This window comes from Phyllostomus discolor, chromosome 9 (genome assembly GCF_004126475.2).
Source record: "Phyllostomus discolor isolate MPI-MPIP mPhyDis1 chromosome 9, mPhyDis1.pri.v3, whole genome shotgun sequence".
Lineage (NCBI taxonomy): Eukaryota > Metazoa > Chordata > Mammalia > Chiroptera > Phyllostomidae > Phyllostomus > Phyllostomus discolor.
This window is the reverse complement of record NC_040911.2, coordinates 55,995,176-56,011,775: the sequence shown is the minus strand read 5'-3', so window position 1 is coordinate 56,011,775 and position 16,600 is coordinate 55,995,176. Positions and strand designations below refer to the sequence as shown.

At 41.6% G+C, this 16,600-nt stretch overlaps 1 long non-coding RNA gene across 1 annotated transcript in view; it reads left to right on the top strand.

Annotated features, from left to right (window-relative positions):
• The first annotated feature begins 406 nt into the window (after window positions 1-406).
• LOC118496748 overlaps window positions 407-16,600 on the top strand; it is a 19,900-nt gene continuing 3,706 nt past the window's right edge. The window contains exons 1-2 of the long non-coding RNA XR_004899308.1: window positions 407-417; window positions 7,218-7,224. This is a non-coding gene — a long non-coding RNA (uncharacterized LOC118496748). The remainder of the gene's footprint in view (window positions 418-7,217; window positions 7,225-16,600) is intronic.

The window sequence follows — 16,600 nt, the reverse complement described above, 5'->3', positions numbered from 1 at the left end:
CCTAGAAATCATAGGAAATATACATATGTACACCTTGGTCCACAACAGCACTGGAATACAAAATGGGATTAATTTGGTGGGTCTAAAATGATGAGGAAACACTTAAAAAATAAAAAGCAAATAAGATTAAATTGCTGGAGAAACCCACAGTGCAAAATGCATGCCCTTCTAAATAGCTCTTAGGTTAAAGATAAATCACAATATACATTTTAGTCTATTTAGAAATAAATGACAACATAAGAACATTGCATATGAAAATCCATGGGATGCAGCCAACAATTAATTCACAGAGGATATTTTATAGCCACAAATACATTTATTAGGGGAAAAAAGACAGATTAAAAGTAAATGAACCAAGTATTCAGTTTAAGAATCTTTAAAACACACACACATACAACCCAATAAATTTCTATTGCTGTTAAAATAACAATAAAATCCAGTAGAACTATTTGTTAAAGGCCAGTTGTTTGAAAAGATGAATAAAGCAGTCAAAACTTTAGTATCAAGATAAAAAAGAGAAGACATAGAAAAAGCATTAGGAATGACAATGGGAACAAAACTACAAATAAGATTTTAAAATTACAAGCAAAATTTGACATATAATTTATTAATAAAGTTTTAAGTTTAATTGGAATGAATACTTTTAAAGAAAACACAAAATACTGAGCCCTGGCTAGTGTGGCCTTGTGAATTGAGTGCAGGTGTGCGAACCAAAGGGTCGCTGGTTCAATTCCCTGTCAGGGCACATGCCTGGGTTGCAAACCAGGTTCCCCGTAGGTGGTGCACAAGAGGCAATCACACATTGATGTTTCTCTCCCTGTCTCCCTCCTTTCCCCTCTCTCTTCAAATAGATAAATAAAATCTTTAAAATAACACACACACAGAATTACTAAAATTAATTCAAGTAGAAGAAAAGCTTCTTCTTTTTGGCCAGAACCGCCATCTTCCAGTAATTCACCAACATGACTAACACAAAGGGAAAAAGGAGAAAACATGGAGTTGTTCCTTTGGCTACTACATACATGCAAATCTACAAGAAAGGTGATGTTGTAGATATTAAGGGAATGGGCACTATTCAAAAAGGAATGCCCCACAAATGTTACCATGGCAAAACTGGAAGAGTCTATAACATTACCCAGCATGTAGTGGGCATTGTTGCAAACAAACAAGTTAACGGCAAGATTTTTGCAAAGAGAATTAATGTATAAAATTGAGCATATTAAAGCACTCAAAGAGTCGAGATAGCTTCCTGAAATATGTGAAGGAAAATGATCAGAAAAAGAAGGAAGCCAAAGAGAAAAGTACCTGGGTTCAACTGAAGCATCAGCCTGCTCCCCGAAAGAAGCACACTTTGTGAGAACTAATGGAAAGGAGCCTGAACTGTTGGAACCCATTCCCTATGAATTCATGGCATGATAAGTGTGAAAAAAAATAAAAGGCTTCTATTCTGATGAAAGAAAAGAAAGAAAGGAAGAAAGAAAGAAGGAGGAAGGAAGGAAGGAAGGAGGGAAGGAGGGAGGGAGGGAGGAAGGAAGGAAGGAAAGAAAAGAAAGAAAGAAAAAAGAAAAGCTAAATACCAATACAATGGGGGAAATAAAAAGACAGTAAAAAATAATCTACCCTCCAAAAGACATAAAGACCATTTGGAATGAGTGTATTCTACCAAACCTTAAACATAAAAACTCTTCCAGAAAAAAAGGTAGAAGTCATCCCCAATTTACTTTATGAAACTAGTATAACCCTGATACAAAAAAAAAAAAAACCCTGAAGATAATATAAATAGAAAAAAACCCTAAGTCAATCTTATTGAACACAGATACAACTTTTATAGAGAAAATATGAGCAAGTTGATTGCAGCAATATGTTAAAAAATATTGATATATCCTTGATATGAACACTGGCCAGCAGAGTCCATGGCATTATGATGAGATACGAGACAAAACTCGCAGGGACTACCGAGTCCTGTGGAGGAAAAGGGACATCATGGCTACTCTCTCAAAAGGAGAGCACACTGACCCTTGCCTTGACAGCTTTTTGTTGACAAGCTTTTATTGCCTTTCTAATTGTATACATTAAAGAAGGTTTTCATTCATTATACTTAGGTTTGCTTTAGGTAATTACCTTTTACAGATACCAGTGGAAGGGATGTTACTGATTACTTCTTACAGATTAACAAGAAAAAAATGTTGCAAATGCAAGGGAACAATAAGAGTAATAGGTCTGGTTACACTTTAGTCCTTGGGAGAAATTAGCACAGATTTCAGGAACTTACTTTGGAGATATGCAGTAAACATTTGCTTCCTGAATTCAGGGTGGGGGAGTTTTAGCAATAGCAGTCACAAAGCAGCCTAATTATAATGCAGACCTGGTTTCCCATGGGAGAACTGATCTGTGGGTTTGGCTCCTGCTTGCCACAACACACCTATTGGGTTTTTCAGTAGGGCTGGCTACAATTCCCATTGCCAGGCAGATCGGTTCCCTACATATCCTGATTAAGTAGGGTTACCCTGGGGATTAAAAATTGTCTCAGTATTAGAAAAAAGCCACTAATTTAGTTATCTCCATTAAAAGTTTAAAATCAATTTAAAAAACTTTTAAAGGAGATATCACTACTGTTACAGGGTGCAGCCAAGAGGGGGGACCCCAAATAGGCATTTGAAATGGGGTCCAGAACTCAAGGTGTCCAGGAGATTTTAAGGTGTCTTCACCCCTTCCCCCACAGGTATGAGTTGGGGGAGGGACACACAGAGCAAGAACATGCAGGGCAGCTTTGCAGCTAATCCATGGCATGGTCATTTAGCATACCTATAGCCTTTGGCTGGTCACTTAGGTATGCTAAATAGCTATGGCCATGCTCAAGGCCAGGGGGATGGAAAGGGACCTTCCACCCAAGAAGGGACCTGGGAGGCAGGTCCCCTGAGTTACAGCGCCTGCGTGGGAGCTGGGAGAAGATTGGCTCCATGACATGGGGTGACACCTGCCCAGACCCACGATGGGCGACCAGAAAAGCTGGAGAAGACAGCAGATTGAGGGCAAGTGTGCTCAAGTGTAGGAGGAGTCGGAAATGGGGCTGCAGAAGAAGATTGGCGGGGGGGGGGGGGGCGGGGGGGGGGGATTTTACATACGGATTTAAAACCATGGACACGGCAGCCATTGAGGAGAGAAACCACGCGGCCTTGACGGAGTGGAGGACTCCTGCAGGCCCTGAGAGAGGAGAACCACGTGGCAGCCCTGGAGGAGAGAGACCATGCAGTTTTGGCAGAGTGGGGGACTCTCCCTTCCTGCAGCCCTGAGAGAGAGGACCATGTGCCTGGCAGAGTGGGGACCCCCACAGCTTTAGAAGGGGGAACCACCACCTGGTTTTAGCAGAGATCCTGGTGACTCAGCCGAGGGTGCCGGGAATCCAGGGAGGTCTCCCAGTCGAGATGGAGTTCTAACTGGGAAGAACCAGAAGACTACCTAAGCCATGGACTTCTATTTCCTTTCCTGAGATATGGTACTCTGGACTGGGCAAAGGGGGAAGGAAGGAAGGACTGTGTGTTTGTGGGTGTTTTTTAGGGACTTTAGGATTTTTTTGATAAAGACATTGAGTCACTACTTTAAGTTAGTATAGCATTAAATAAACATTTTCTTTCCTTTTCACGAATCTCTGCATTGAGAGACGTCTTCCTAGGACGGACATAACGGGACCGGGGCCTTCTTTTGATAATAGTATATCGTCCCCAGGCCCCCCTTGTGTGTTCTGTAACACTACCCCTTCCCCATCAGGAGTGTGGTTCCCTAAAGAGTCATGGCATGGAAGGCTCATGCTCTTTCCCTCTGCCATTTAAACCCATTCCCAGATTTGGGCTGTTCCTACAGCCTGGGAGCCAGAATGGAAAAATACATGGAGCAGAGCTGAAGCAGCTGGCCATGGCCACTTGAATTGTAAGATGAATGAGAAAATAATGTGATTTTGTAGCAATAAAAAAAAAATTAGCCCTGACCTCTGTGGCCTCAGTTGAAGCATCCACCAGTAAATCAAAATGGTCCTCAGTATAATTCCCAGTCAGGGCACATGCCTGGGTTGCAGTTGGTACCAGTCAGGGTACCTGGGAGAGACTACAGATGGATTTTTTTTCTCTCTCACATCGATATCTCTCTCCCTCCCCTTCTCAATAGCTCTCCTTTCCTCTATCTCTAAAAAGCAATGAAAAAAATGTCCTCAAGTGAGGATAAAAGAAGTTTTTTTAACTTTTGTGCTTTAAAGCATTACTGGAGAGAACCAAGTTTAATTGCTTACTAGTTGCAAGCCAAAAGACAACTCCAAGATGATTTAATGAAAAGGAATGAACTTTACTGCTGAGCTGGCAAGCAAGGACACATCAGAGGGCACATTCCAAAAAACAGTGTGTACTTGAATAAAGGATCAGATTTGTCTTTGTTCAGGGAAATCACACATTAACATGAAGGTGAGCTTTGTCATCTTGTTACAGAGCAGACTGGGGGGCAGTGCATGAATTAACCTCAAAGCATGGCCACAGCTATTCAACATATCTGTGAAACCAGTTAAAAGTTATAGACATGTTAAATGACCATGCCAGAGGTTAGTTGCAAAGCTGTTGCTATGCAAAACAGCTCTCAATGGCCCTGCTCCATATGTCCCATCCCCCAGCTCAGACTTGTGGGGGGAGGATATCCTATATACATTTTTCTAGCATTTCTGGGACACCCTGGGTTCTGGACTCCATTACAAATGCCTATTTGGGCCCCCCTTGGCTGCACACTATTACAAATATGTATAAGTGGAAGCATTCCTAAGCATGTGCAGTTAGAAAACATGCAATATATCTATCCAGAAAAAGCCCAGCCATTGTTAATAAAGTGAGAATGTTTTCACAACATTGATGTAACAACCTAGCAGCCAAGGATAGTGGACTGGAATGTGCATGTGTAAACAAAGAGGAGTTCACTGTACTAATCAGTGTGGGCAGTAGAACACTATTGAGTAAGCATGTGTTATGTGTGCCCATCACATTCAAAATGACTGAGCAAGTAGAGCAGAATGAATCTGCCACCAGATTTTGTGTTAAGCTTGAACATTCCTCCACAGAAACTATTGGATGATTCAGAATGCTTTCAGGGACAATACAATGAATGCAGTGCAAAGAAAAGTGTGACATAAAATGCTTCAAAGTTGCAGCAAGATGAAGATCATGTTAACTGTGTTTTTTTATTGGGAAGGTGTTATTCATGATGAGTATGCCCTCCAGGCCAAGAGTTAATAAAGAGCCTATCTCAATGTCCTTCATTGGTTAAGAGATGCAATATGATGCAAACAGCTGCAGCTATGGGCAACTGGTGATTGGCAGCTTTGGTCATGACAATGCGCCTGCTCATGCACCATGTTTTGTGTGTTTTTTTGGCAAGGCATCAAATCGCCCAGTTGACTCAGCACCACTTACAGCCCATATTTGGTATCCTGTTACTTCTGGCTTTTCCCAAAACTAAATCACCTTTGAAAGGGAAGAGATTTCAGACCTTTAATGAGATTTGGGAAATATGATGCAGCAGCTGATGGCGATCCCCAACAAAGGATTTCTTTCCTCTCTTATTTATTCACTGCCTCTTTCTTTCTTTTTTACTTGTTAATATTGTATTGTTTATTCTATTATAGTTGTCCCATTTTTTCCCTCTCTTGCCTCTCCTCCATCCAGTTCACTCCTCTGCTCACAGTCACCAACAAAGGCTTTTGCAGAGTGTTTTGAACAGTGGAAGAGATACTGAGAGAACTGTGTGAGGTCCCAAGGTGCCACTGAGCTGTGAAATTTCCCTATGTGCAATGTTTCTTATATCTTCTCAATAAATGTCTCTATTTTTCGTATAGTATATAGCTGGATACTTTCTGGACAGGCCTCGTATACTGTGTATTCAAAAATAATGGAAAAAATCTCTGCCCCTGAGAGAAGAGGTTTAGTATTAGAGAGGGTATAATGAGAAAGTTTGAGGAGGTCCATAGAGGGTCTTCCAAGCTGCTTGATCTGCCTCAATTTCAGCCAGATCAACCCCTGGCCCTGCAAGGCATCCTGGACTTGTTCCTAAAAAATGACTTCAGCAATCATCAATGTGAGGGGACAGCATAGGCATGAAAGAAGTTGAATCAAGTTTCAGCTATCCTATAAACTCTTAGCAAATTACAGAATATGATTATATACACCTGATAAAATCTAGGATAATTTCAGAAGGTTTACAAGGTAAATCTAAATAAAGTTATGAATCCTAAATAAAGTGTATGCTAGGTTATCTACTAGGATATATATATAAGAAGGATATATATGTGTGTGTGTGTATATATATGCAAGATGGATATTATATATACGTATATACATATACACACACAAAAGGGCACCAACAAGGAAGTTAAGACAATCCACAGAATGGGAAATAATATTTGGAAACCATGATCTGATAAAGAACTTGTGTCTAGAATATAAAGAACTCTTAATAACTCAATAATATAAAAGATGATCAAATTTTAAAATGGGCAAAAATATGAATAGATATTTCTCCAAGAGATACATAAATGATCAATACACAATGAAAAAAAATGCTTAGCCCCATATAGCCATCAAGGAAATGCAAATTAAAATCACAATGAGAAAACCACTTCAACACTAAAGATGGCTAACATTAAAAAGAAAAATAACATGTTACACAGAATCTGAAGAAATCAGAACCACATGCACTGATGATAGGAATGCAAAATGGTGCAGCTACTTTGGAAAGTCTGCTGGATTCACAAAAAGATTCAATGTAGAGTTTCCATATGACAAAGCAATTAGGTACATATCCAAAAGAATAGGAAAACACATGTCCACACACTTGTTACAGGAATGTACATAGTAGCATTATTCATAATAGCCAAAAGGTAAAAACAAGCCCTAAATGCTTACCAACTGATGAGTGGATAAAGAAAATGTGACATTCCATACAATAGGATGTTATTCAGCAACAGAAAAAATAAAGTACTAATGTTACAGAACAGATGGGGGGGAAAATTATTGGCCCACCCAGGAATGCCAAAAACTGTTACAGAACACACCCACACACAGGGCCAAGGAGGTTACTATATACTATTATTAAAGCTAGGTTCGATTGTCCACCACCTTAGGAAAGACGTCTCTCAATGCCAGAGATTTGTGAAAGGAAAAGAAATGTTTTTATTTGAAGCTATACAGACTTAAAGTAGTGGACCCTGATGTCTTCATTAAAATATCAAAGTCCTTTTGGATACCCACAGATGCCCACAGTACTTCCTTCTCCCCTGCCCTAATTTGGGGTACCTGTATCTGAAGGAAAGAAGTAGACATCTGTGATTCCAGCTGCAGGCACCAATCAGCTGTGTTGCCATCCAGGCAGGACCTCTAATTAATCCAAAGCCATGCAGCCCTCTCATGGCCTACTGGGAAGAGTTCTTTCACCCTTCTTCCAGGCAAAGTCTCTCCTGCTTCCCAGGCCATATAGCCAAAAAAGCACCCCAAAGCTGCGTGGTCTTCTTCTGCCAAGGCTGTGGGGGTCCCCACTCTGGCCAAAATGCATGGTTTCTTCTGGGCAAAGCTGTGGCAGGAGGGTCACCACTCGGCCAAAGCCAAGTGGCAGTTCTCTGCTTAAAGATGCATGCTGATTCTTTCTCACAGGGCTGCAGGGTCCCCCCTCTGCTAGAAGTGTGTGGCTCGCCCCTCTATTGCCACAGCTGCATGTACTCTCTGCACTGCCACAGCCGCATGGTTCTCTCCGCACTTCCACAGCCACGTGGTCCTCTCTCCCTTAATGGCTGCCGAGTCTGGTTTAAATCCCCATGCCAATCTTCCTCTGCAGCCCCATTTCTGACTCCTCCCACCATTGGCTACACTTGCCAGCATTCCCGTATCCTTCCAAGTTTACTGGGCATCCCACCATGAGTCCTGGGCAGGCATGGCCCCATGTCATGGAGCCAATCTTCCTCCAAGCTCCCACACACGTGCTATAACTTGGGGAACCTGCCCCTCAGTTATATCTCGAGGGGGAGTCCCTTCCATCCCCTGGCTCAGAGCATGCCCACAGCTATTTAACATATATAAGTGACCAGCCAAAGGCTGTAGATACTGTAAATGACCATGCCATGGATTAGCTGCAAAGCTGTTGCTGTACAAAACAGCCCCTGCATGTTCCTGTTCCATGTGTTCCTTCCCCCAATTCAACACCTTTTGGGGGAAAGGGGGTGAGGACATCTTATACGTCTTTCTAATATTTCCTAGACACCTTGAGTTCTGGACCCCATTCCAAATCCCTTTTGGGACGCCCCCTCTTGGCTGTGTTCTGTATCACTAACACTTGATACAGCACAGATGAACTTTTAAAAATGCTAAGTGAAAGGAGCCCATCACAAAACATCATATATTATATATTCTATTATATAAAATTACCAGAATAGACAAATCCATAGAGACAGAAGGTAATTTGGTGGTTACCTAGGGCTGGAGGTGAGAAGGTAGAAGAAGAAAGGGGAGTGATTGTTGATGGGGATGCGTTTTGGGGGGATAGATGAAAGTGGTCTAAAATTGATTGTGAGGATTGATTGTAAACCCATTGAATTGTACACTTAAAATCATATAGTATGTAAATTATAGCTCAATAAACCGATATGAAAAAATAAGAATATATAAGCATACATTTAATATTATCATTAACTATTTTTAACATATTTAACATATATATAAATAATGTATGATATTATTATATTTGAAATTCTTATGTGCAGCATATGATACTACATCTTTGGCATCTTATTTTTTTCACTCAAAATTATCTTTCAGATTAATCCATTAATAAGCTTTTATATTATGAATACAAATTTTAATTGTTCAATCCTAAAATAAATACCAAAGAAAAGACTTCACTTTATCCTGTATACCTTACTAGCTGTCCCATTTCATGGCTGCCTTTAAGAATCATACTTCTCAAGAGTTTTTACATATACAATTTCTATATCCTTACCTCCCCTCTATTTAACTACTCACACTGCATTGAAATTGCTTGTCAACTTCTGGGCAAGATGGAGGCATAGGTAGACACACTGAGCCTCCTTGCACAACCAAAATAAGAACAACAATTTAGAAACAAAATAACAATCAGTACTGACAGAAAACAGAACTGTATGGAAGTCTGACAACCAAGGAGTTAAAATAGACATATTTATCCAGGCCAGTAGGTGGGGGGGTGAAGTCGGGCAGCCAGGCGGAGAGGGGTCAAGGCACAAAAAGCAGTGGCACTGGGTGTGCAAGACAGCAGAAGGCAGACCAGGGGGTGAGGTGGCAATGGGCAGACCTAGCGAGGGCGGCAATTGTGAAGCGAGGCACTGTGCTCAAGGCAACTTGCTGACCAGGTGGTCCTACATTCCTGTGCAGATAAACCAGGTGAAACTGGGGAGTGAGACAGACTGTGCAATCCCTGGATCCCAGCACCAGGAAATAAAGCCACAAAACACCAATCGAAAAACACCTGTGGAGGTTGAGGGTGCTCAAAGACTCCCAGTCTCACAGGAGAGTTGTTGGAGAGACCCACAGGGTCCTAAAACATACACAAGCCCACCCACACTGGAATCAGCACCAGAAAGGCCCAGTTTGCTTGGGGGAAGTGACAGAAGGTTCTGAAATCTGACAGAGAGTGGAGCAAGCACCATTGTTCCCTCTTGGGACCCAGCTCCCACATACAGTGCCACAACCCAGTGGACTGGGTTGCCCCGCCCTGGTGAACACCTAAGTCTTCTCCCCTCATACGTAACAGGCATGACAAGACAGGAAAAAATGGCCCAAATGGAAGAACACATCAAAGCTCCACAGCAAATACAACTAAGCAACCAAGAGATAGCCAACCTATCAGATGCACAGTTCAAAGCACTGGTGGATCAGGATGCTCACAGAATTGGTTGAATTTGGTCGCAAATTAGATGAAAAAATGAAGGCTACACTAAGTGAAAAGATGGAAAAATGCACAGGGAAACCAATTAGTGATGGAAGAAAACTGGGACTCAGATCAATGGAGTGGACCGAAGGAAGAAACAAAACAACCAAACAGAAAAGATGAGAACCAAGAAATTCAAAAAAATGAGCAGAGGCTTAGGCACCTCCAGGATATCTTAAATGTTCCCAACACACAAATTATAGGGGTACCAGAGGGGAAGAGGACGAGCAACAAGTGGAAAAGTTATTTGAATAAATAATGAAGGAGAACCTCCCCAATTGGCAAAGGAAATAGACTTCCAGGAAGCTCAGAGAGTGCCAAAGAAGTTGGACCCAAGGGGGAACACACAAGGCACATCATAACTACATTACCCAAGGTAAAAATGAAGGAGAGGATCCTAGAAGCAGCAAGAGATAAGGAGACAGTCACCTACAAAGGAGTTCCCATCAGACTGTCAGCTGATTTCTCAAAAGAGACCTTGCAGGCAAGAAGGGGCTGGAAAGAAGTATTCCAAGTCATGAAAGGCAAGGATCTACATCCAAGATTGCTCTATCCAGCAAAGCTTTCATTTGGAATGGAAGGGCAGATAAAGGGCTTCTCAGATAAGGTCAAGTTAAAGGAGTTCATCATCAGCAAGCCCTTAGTATATGAAATGTTAAAGGGACTTGTCTAAGAAAAAAAGATAAAAATCATGTACAGTAAATGACAGCAAACTCACAATTATTAACAACCACACCTAAAACAAAAACAAAAGCAAACTAAGCAAACAACTAGAACAGGACGCAGAACCTCAGAAATGGAGATCACATGGAGGGCTAGCAACAGGGGAGTGGGAGGAGGGGAGAAGAGAAGAAATGGTATGGAGAATAAGTAGCATAGATGGTAGGTAAAAAATAGACAGGAGGAGGGCAAGGATACTATGGGAAATGTAGAAGCTAAAGAACTTATGACACATGGACATGAACTAAAGGGGAGAATGTGGGTGGGAGAGGGTTTGCAGGGTGGAGGGGGAATGTAGGGGGGGAAATGGGCCAACTGTAATAGCATAATCAATAAAATATATTTAAAAATAATATTGCTTGTCAAAGTCACCACAACTTCATAGTACCACAAATACCATATTTCAGCTTAAGATGCACATTTAAAACAATTTCCAACATTCTTAACTATCAGTATTGCTAATGAAAGAGGAGCTCTTGCAGTGTCACAAGGAAAGCATTCCAGGAGACTCAGATATGGGAAACTTTGGCACAGTAGGATTATTTGTGGTACTGTTACTGGACATAAGCCTGGCCCAAGCAAGCCTGCCTCAGGCCAGCCTGTAGTATGTGGGTTCTTGACTTTGTATAGGAAAGACTTCATAACACGAGTCAGGTAATTTTGAGAGGACATTTATAAAAAGCTGGCAATAGTGAGGACAAAGGAAGGACTTAGGTTAGAGGAAGCAACAGAAGAGAGCCTAGGCAGTGCTCTGCTTAGGCTCCCTAGAAATGCTATAGGAAATGAGTGAGCCAAGGTGGTCTGCTTTTACCTCACTTGGAAGTCAGAGAAAAAAGAGCTCTCTGGAGATAGGATCAAGGGTAAGACCAGAATGAGCTGCTGCTGTTCCACTATTCCCCTGGTTGCAAGTCTCATGGGAAACTTTAGAGTTTAGGGGGAAGTAAATGGTTTACACCCAGGAAAGAGAATGGGCATGCTCCAGGGTGAGCCCGTACAGAGTCATCATCTGGTGGTTTTTATCTCTCTTCTGTGGGTGAGATCTTAGGGGAGGGTTTCAGCAGGAATAGTCATCAGCATTCCCGATGCATTTTAATATATTGATGCATCAAAATGAGTGTATAGGGGAGTTCAGGATTATTCTTTGGTCTACTTTACTGTTTTTACTTTTATCTTGTGTCTGTCTGGCACTAATTAGATTTTTGTTATTTGTTCCCCTGATTTCATATGTCCTTGGGGTTAGCTGGCACAAATGGCATTAACTGGGTCTATGTTCTCTATCCCACACCAGGGTAATTTAAACTATGATGTACTATCTGGTTAGGGAAGAGAGGTATAAACCATTTGCTCTTAAGTGTCCTCAATTAGGGAAGATACAGTCATGTGATTGACTCGCTGACTGTAAGTTTTTCAAATTGTTTGATTCTGTTTAATTTTCTGTCTCAGTTTCCCTATTCTACTTGCATATGAATTTTCCTGGCTTTTTACTACTCTGCCACAGTGCCAGATGCAAAATCATAAGAGTGCCCCTCCTGGGTTCCCAATGTTCCATCTCTGTCCTACTATAGAAAAAAAATCCACCTTGTCTTCATCAAGGCCAAAACAAAGGCCAGTGTCCAGAATTTCCATGTCATATTAAAGCTTACTCCTTTAGTGCCCATGCAGTCTGTCATGGGTCCCAGGTGGCTGCTAGATGTACATGGTTTCTATGAATGCACAAATGAACAGATGAGCACATGTTACTGGACAAGAGAGAGAGAGAGGGAAAGCCTTGTGCTAGGATAAAATATCTCTGGCTTGAGATGGACCAGGTACTTTTTTTCAGATTAACCAATGAACTTCCCAAGCTTTCACAGGCTTCTGATGGGTCCACCCTCAAACCACTTGATTCCCTCCCCAGGTTGGACTTAAATACCTCTGTGGTCACCATCTTGGCTCCTATTATGCATGAGCATAATAGGCCTCTCTCCGTAGTCTGAGTGAGTGAACACTGGAGATCAAAAAGCCAGTCCTTTATCACTATAGGATGGCGGGAGGGGTGTTAATGCCCCTTGTGAGGAAATGCTGTGATGCCCTGGAGAGAGTTGTGAAGCTGTATCTACCTGGTTAAATAGGCTTATGCTCCCTAGCTGATTATGCTTATTAATGTCTGATTCCTTTTGCTACCTTCCTTTATTAATATCTACCTATGCTAACAGGATATTTTATGGTTAATGACATCTAATCATTCCAAATGCTAGTATTTTTGCCTTAGTTGTACATAAAATAATGTGATTCTTATAATAAATGGTATCTTATTTTCAGTGAAACATAGAGGAGTGGACAGGTTTGTCATTTTACCTGATATTTCAACTATCTTGACCTAAACTAACTTCAGCCTCCTTGACTTTTTTCTTCAGGCTCCCATAAATACCCTTCTCCTAATTTTCCTCCCACCTTTTGCCCATTCCTAAGTGTCGTTTGCTGGCTCAAATGGTGGGCACTCAAGTCTCCTTCAGCAATTATTTCTCTCTGTGACAGCTGCCAGTTGACCACAGCTCATGCCCAAACCTCTCCTCAGCAGTCCAAACTCAAACCTGCCTTAAAAGTTCACATTTTCTACCCTGGCTGGCATAGCTCAGTGGATTGAGTGCGAGCTGTGAATCAAAGCATGGCAGGGGCACATGCCTGGGTTGCAGGCCATGGCCTCCAGCAACCGCACATTGATGTTTCTCTCTCTCTCTCTCTTTCTCCCTCCCTTCCCTCTCTAAAAATAAATAAATAAAATCTTTAAAAAAGTTCTCATTTCCACTTGAATGTCTAAAAGACATTTCTAGCCTTTCTAGCAAGTGAATACATATAAAATGAAACTCCTAGTTCGTCCCACTAAACCTCAATCTATTTCTCAAGTTAGAAATCTGGTCATTGTCCATGGTTTCTTTTTTCTCCTATTTCTTATTTATTACTAAATCTTGTCTAATCTACCTGCAGAATATATCTAAAATATGTCCACTTTCCCTATCCCCTGAGTCTAGACCATCACCATCTCTAGGCTATTCCACAGACTTCCACTTAACTCTTTCTCTTTTCTCTCTTCAGTACAATTTACAGTGGCCAACTGTGATCATCTTATAAAATATATTGGACTATGTTCCTCTCCTGCTTACAATCATAAGGGCTGCTGTTACATTTGGGCCTTATTAGACCTGTGTGATATTATGATAAAATCAGAAATATATATATGGTCTTTGTCTCAGCTCCAGGTCAGAACTCCTAACATCCTTGTAATTTCCTAAGTGATAAGAACCATAGAAACGTCTTTTGTTTGTAATACTTGTTTTTTTACCATGATTCCTGAACAGGCTCTAAAAACAGCTCTGGAGTAGTAAAGGTGATATCTTTTGTTATTTAAATCAAGCCTTTTTCAACCGCATCTGAATTTATTTTAAGGAGGTGACTGACTGAAAGCCTATAAAAATGGAGGCTGGATGCCAGGGGAACCAACCAGGTGATTTGAAGGTTGAAACTTTTAGCCTCAGCCCCTGGACTCTGGGAAGAGGGGCTGGAGTTTGAGCTCCTCACCAATGGTGAATGATTTAATTATCATGTCTACTTAATGAAACCTCTATAAAAAAGCCCTAACTGAAAAGATCTGGTCCCTGGCTGGCGTAGCTCAGTGGATTGAGCGCGGGCTGGGAACCAAAGTGTCCCAGGTTCGATTCCCAGCCAGGGTACATGCCTGGGTTGCAGGCCATAACCCCCAGCAACCGCACATTGATGTTTCTCTCTCTCTCTCTCTATCTCCCTCCCTTTCCTCTCTAAGAATTAATAAATAAAATCTTAAAAAAAAAAAAGAAAAGATTTGGAGAGCTTCTGGGTTAGTGAACAAGAACATCTCCACATTCGGGGAAAGTAGTGTATCTCAAACTCTAGGTGAGGCAGGATTAGTAAGAAGTTAGGAAAATTCCTTGGCAAGTGTAATGAGGAAATTGAGACAGCTGATTTAAAACTGGCCTCATTCAACACCCTGACACATTTGCCTCCTCCCTTGCATGACCACTCTCTTAAGCATTAAACTCTCAGGGCAATGAGATTCTGATCTGCATCAAATAATCTTAGGAACAAGATTGGGTCTTGGGTCTCTTGACCACAGAGACAGTTTTGGTTAAACTAGTGATAAAGTCTAGGCCTCAGTTGTTTTTCAGTACGAGGCCTAGAAAAGCAGCAAAACCAGATGAAGCGATGCCATGGCTGGCATCAGGACCACATGTAATGACTAATGACTTGCTATCCTAGTACCAACCAATCAGTAAAGACCATGACCCTGACACTATAAGCTCTTTTTGATGAATCAGTATATTATAGGACACACCTAGAAAACTGATGAATATTCTATTGAGATCCTCCCGAGACTGCCCCTAAAATTCGTCTTTAGAAAACAGATAAAAACCATTAAGACAAAGGACCCAGTGCATGTGCTTGCTCTATCTCTCCCCATCCAGCAAGGCCATGACTTCCCCCTCTTCTTTCCTAAGGCACTTCTCCAAGGGGCCTTCTTTTCCCTCAATAACTTGTTTCCTGAGTCCATGCACTCAGCTGGTTCACTTGTTCTGTCTCTGTGACTTTCTAAAGGGCCAAGACAGCCACACCTAGGCTTGACTCTTCCTCACATTTCCAAAGGGCCAAGACAACTCCACCTTGGCTCACCCCTGTTGCTCTGATTTTGCCTCTTCTTTTGTTTCATTGTCCCCAGCTTTAGTCAATGTACTCTCAAAATTACCTAGACTCATATTGTGATATCTTTCCTGCGTGAAGTCAAGAACCAAGAACCCGAAATGTCACTAACATAGGGGCAGAAGCTCCTATGCAGGACATCACCCTATGTATCTTTCACCTGGCTATTCATTTGTATTCTTTAGCATGTCCCTTGAAGTAAATCAATAATAGTAAGTAAACTGTTCCCTGGGTTCTGAGTCTTTATAGCAAATTATCAAACCAGAGGAGCTCATGGAAATCTCTAATTTGTAGCCAAATCTGATAGATGTGGGTGATCTGGGTACCTACTACTTAACTTGTTTCTGAATTGGGGGCAGTCCTTGAGGACTGAGCCCTTAACCTGTGGGATCTGTGCTGACTCCTGGTAGTGTCAAACCTGACTTAAAACTGTAAGACACCTGGTCTGTGACCATAGAACTCTTTGCCTGGTGTGGAAAATGCACACATCTGTCCGAAGTGTTCTGCACGCAGAAGAAAAAGCTTTCCTCTCAGCCTGCAAACCCTCTCAGTCTGGTTCCACCCAACTTTGCCATCACCTTTTGTTCTAGGTCTGCTTCAGCCACATCCACCCTTGCATTGGCTGCCTTCTTCCATCTTCATGAAGATTCCACCTCCACAAGGGTAACTTTCTGTCATTTCTGCCCTGTTCATTCCCATAGTAATGGGTTTGCTTTCTCATAGTCTTTTTTCCCTTCATTGACTGTAATCTAACCCCAGCCCCCAACCAGGCAGAGACCATGTCTGACTTGTCCCCATCAGGGCCTGGGGCTTATTAGACTCTCAAGATGGATTTGTGGAACTGAATGAGGGAATGAGACATATTCATCAATATCTTCACAGCTTTCATAGGAGGGGCTCATCTTGGAAGGTTCTAGAAGGGAAAACTTGGACAAGATATCTTTCAAGCAGACAATTTCTACTAAATTGCAGGTATTGAGTTTGGCCAGAAAGTTTGTTTTTCCCCCACAAGATGGCTCTAGTAGTGCTTAGTTGTCTTTAACTTCATCAAAACAATTTTGTTAGATTGTAGTTACAGTTCCTCACATCAGTGTGCTTTAAAATAATCAAAATTGATGAATTTTTTGCATAGCCATTTTAATATTGAAGATGGAAGAAAATAAGCGTTTTCAGCATATGCTTTATTTCC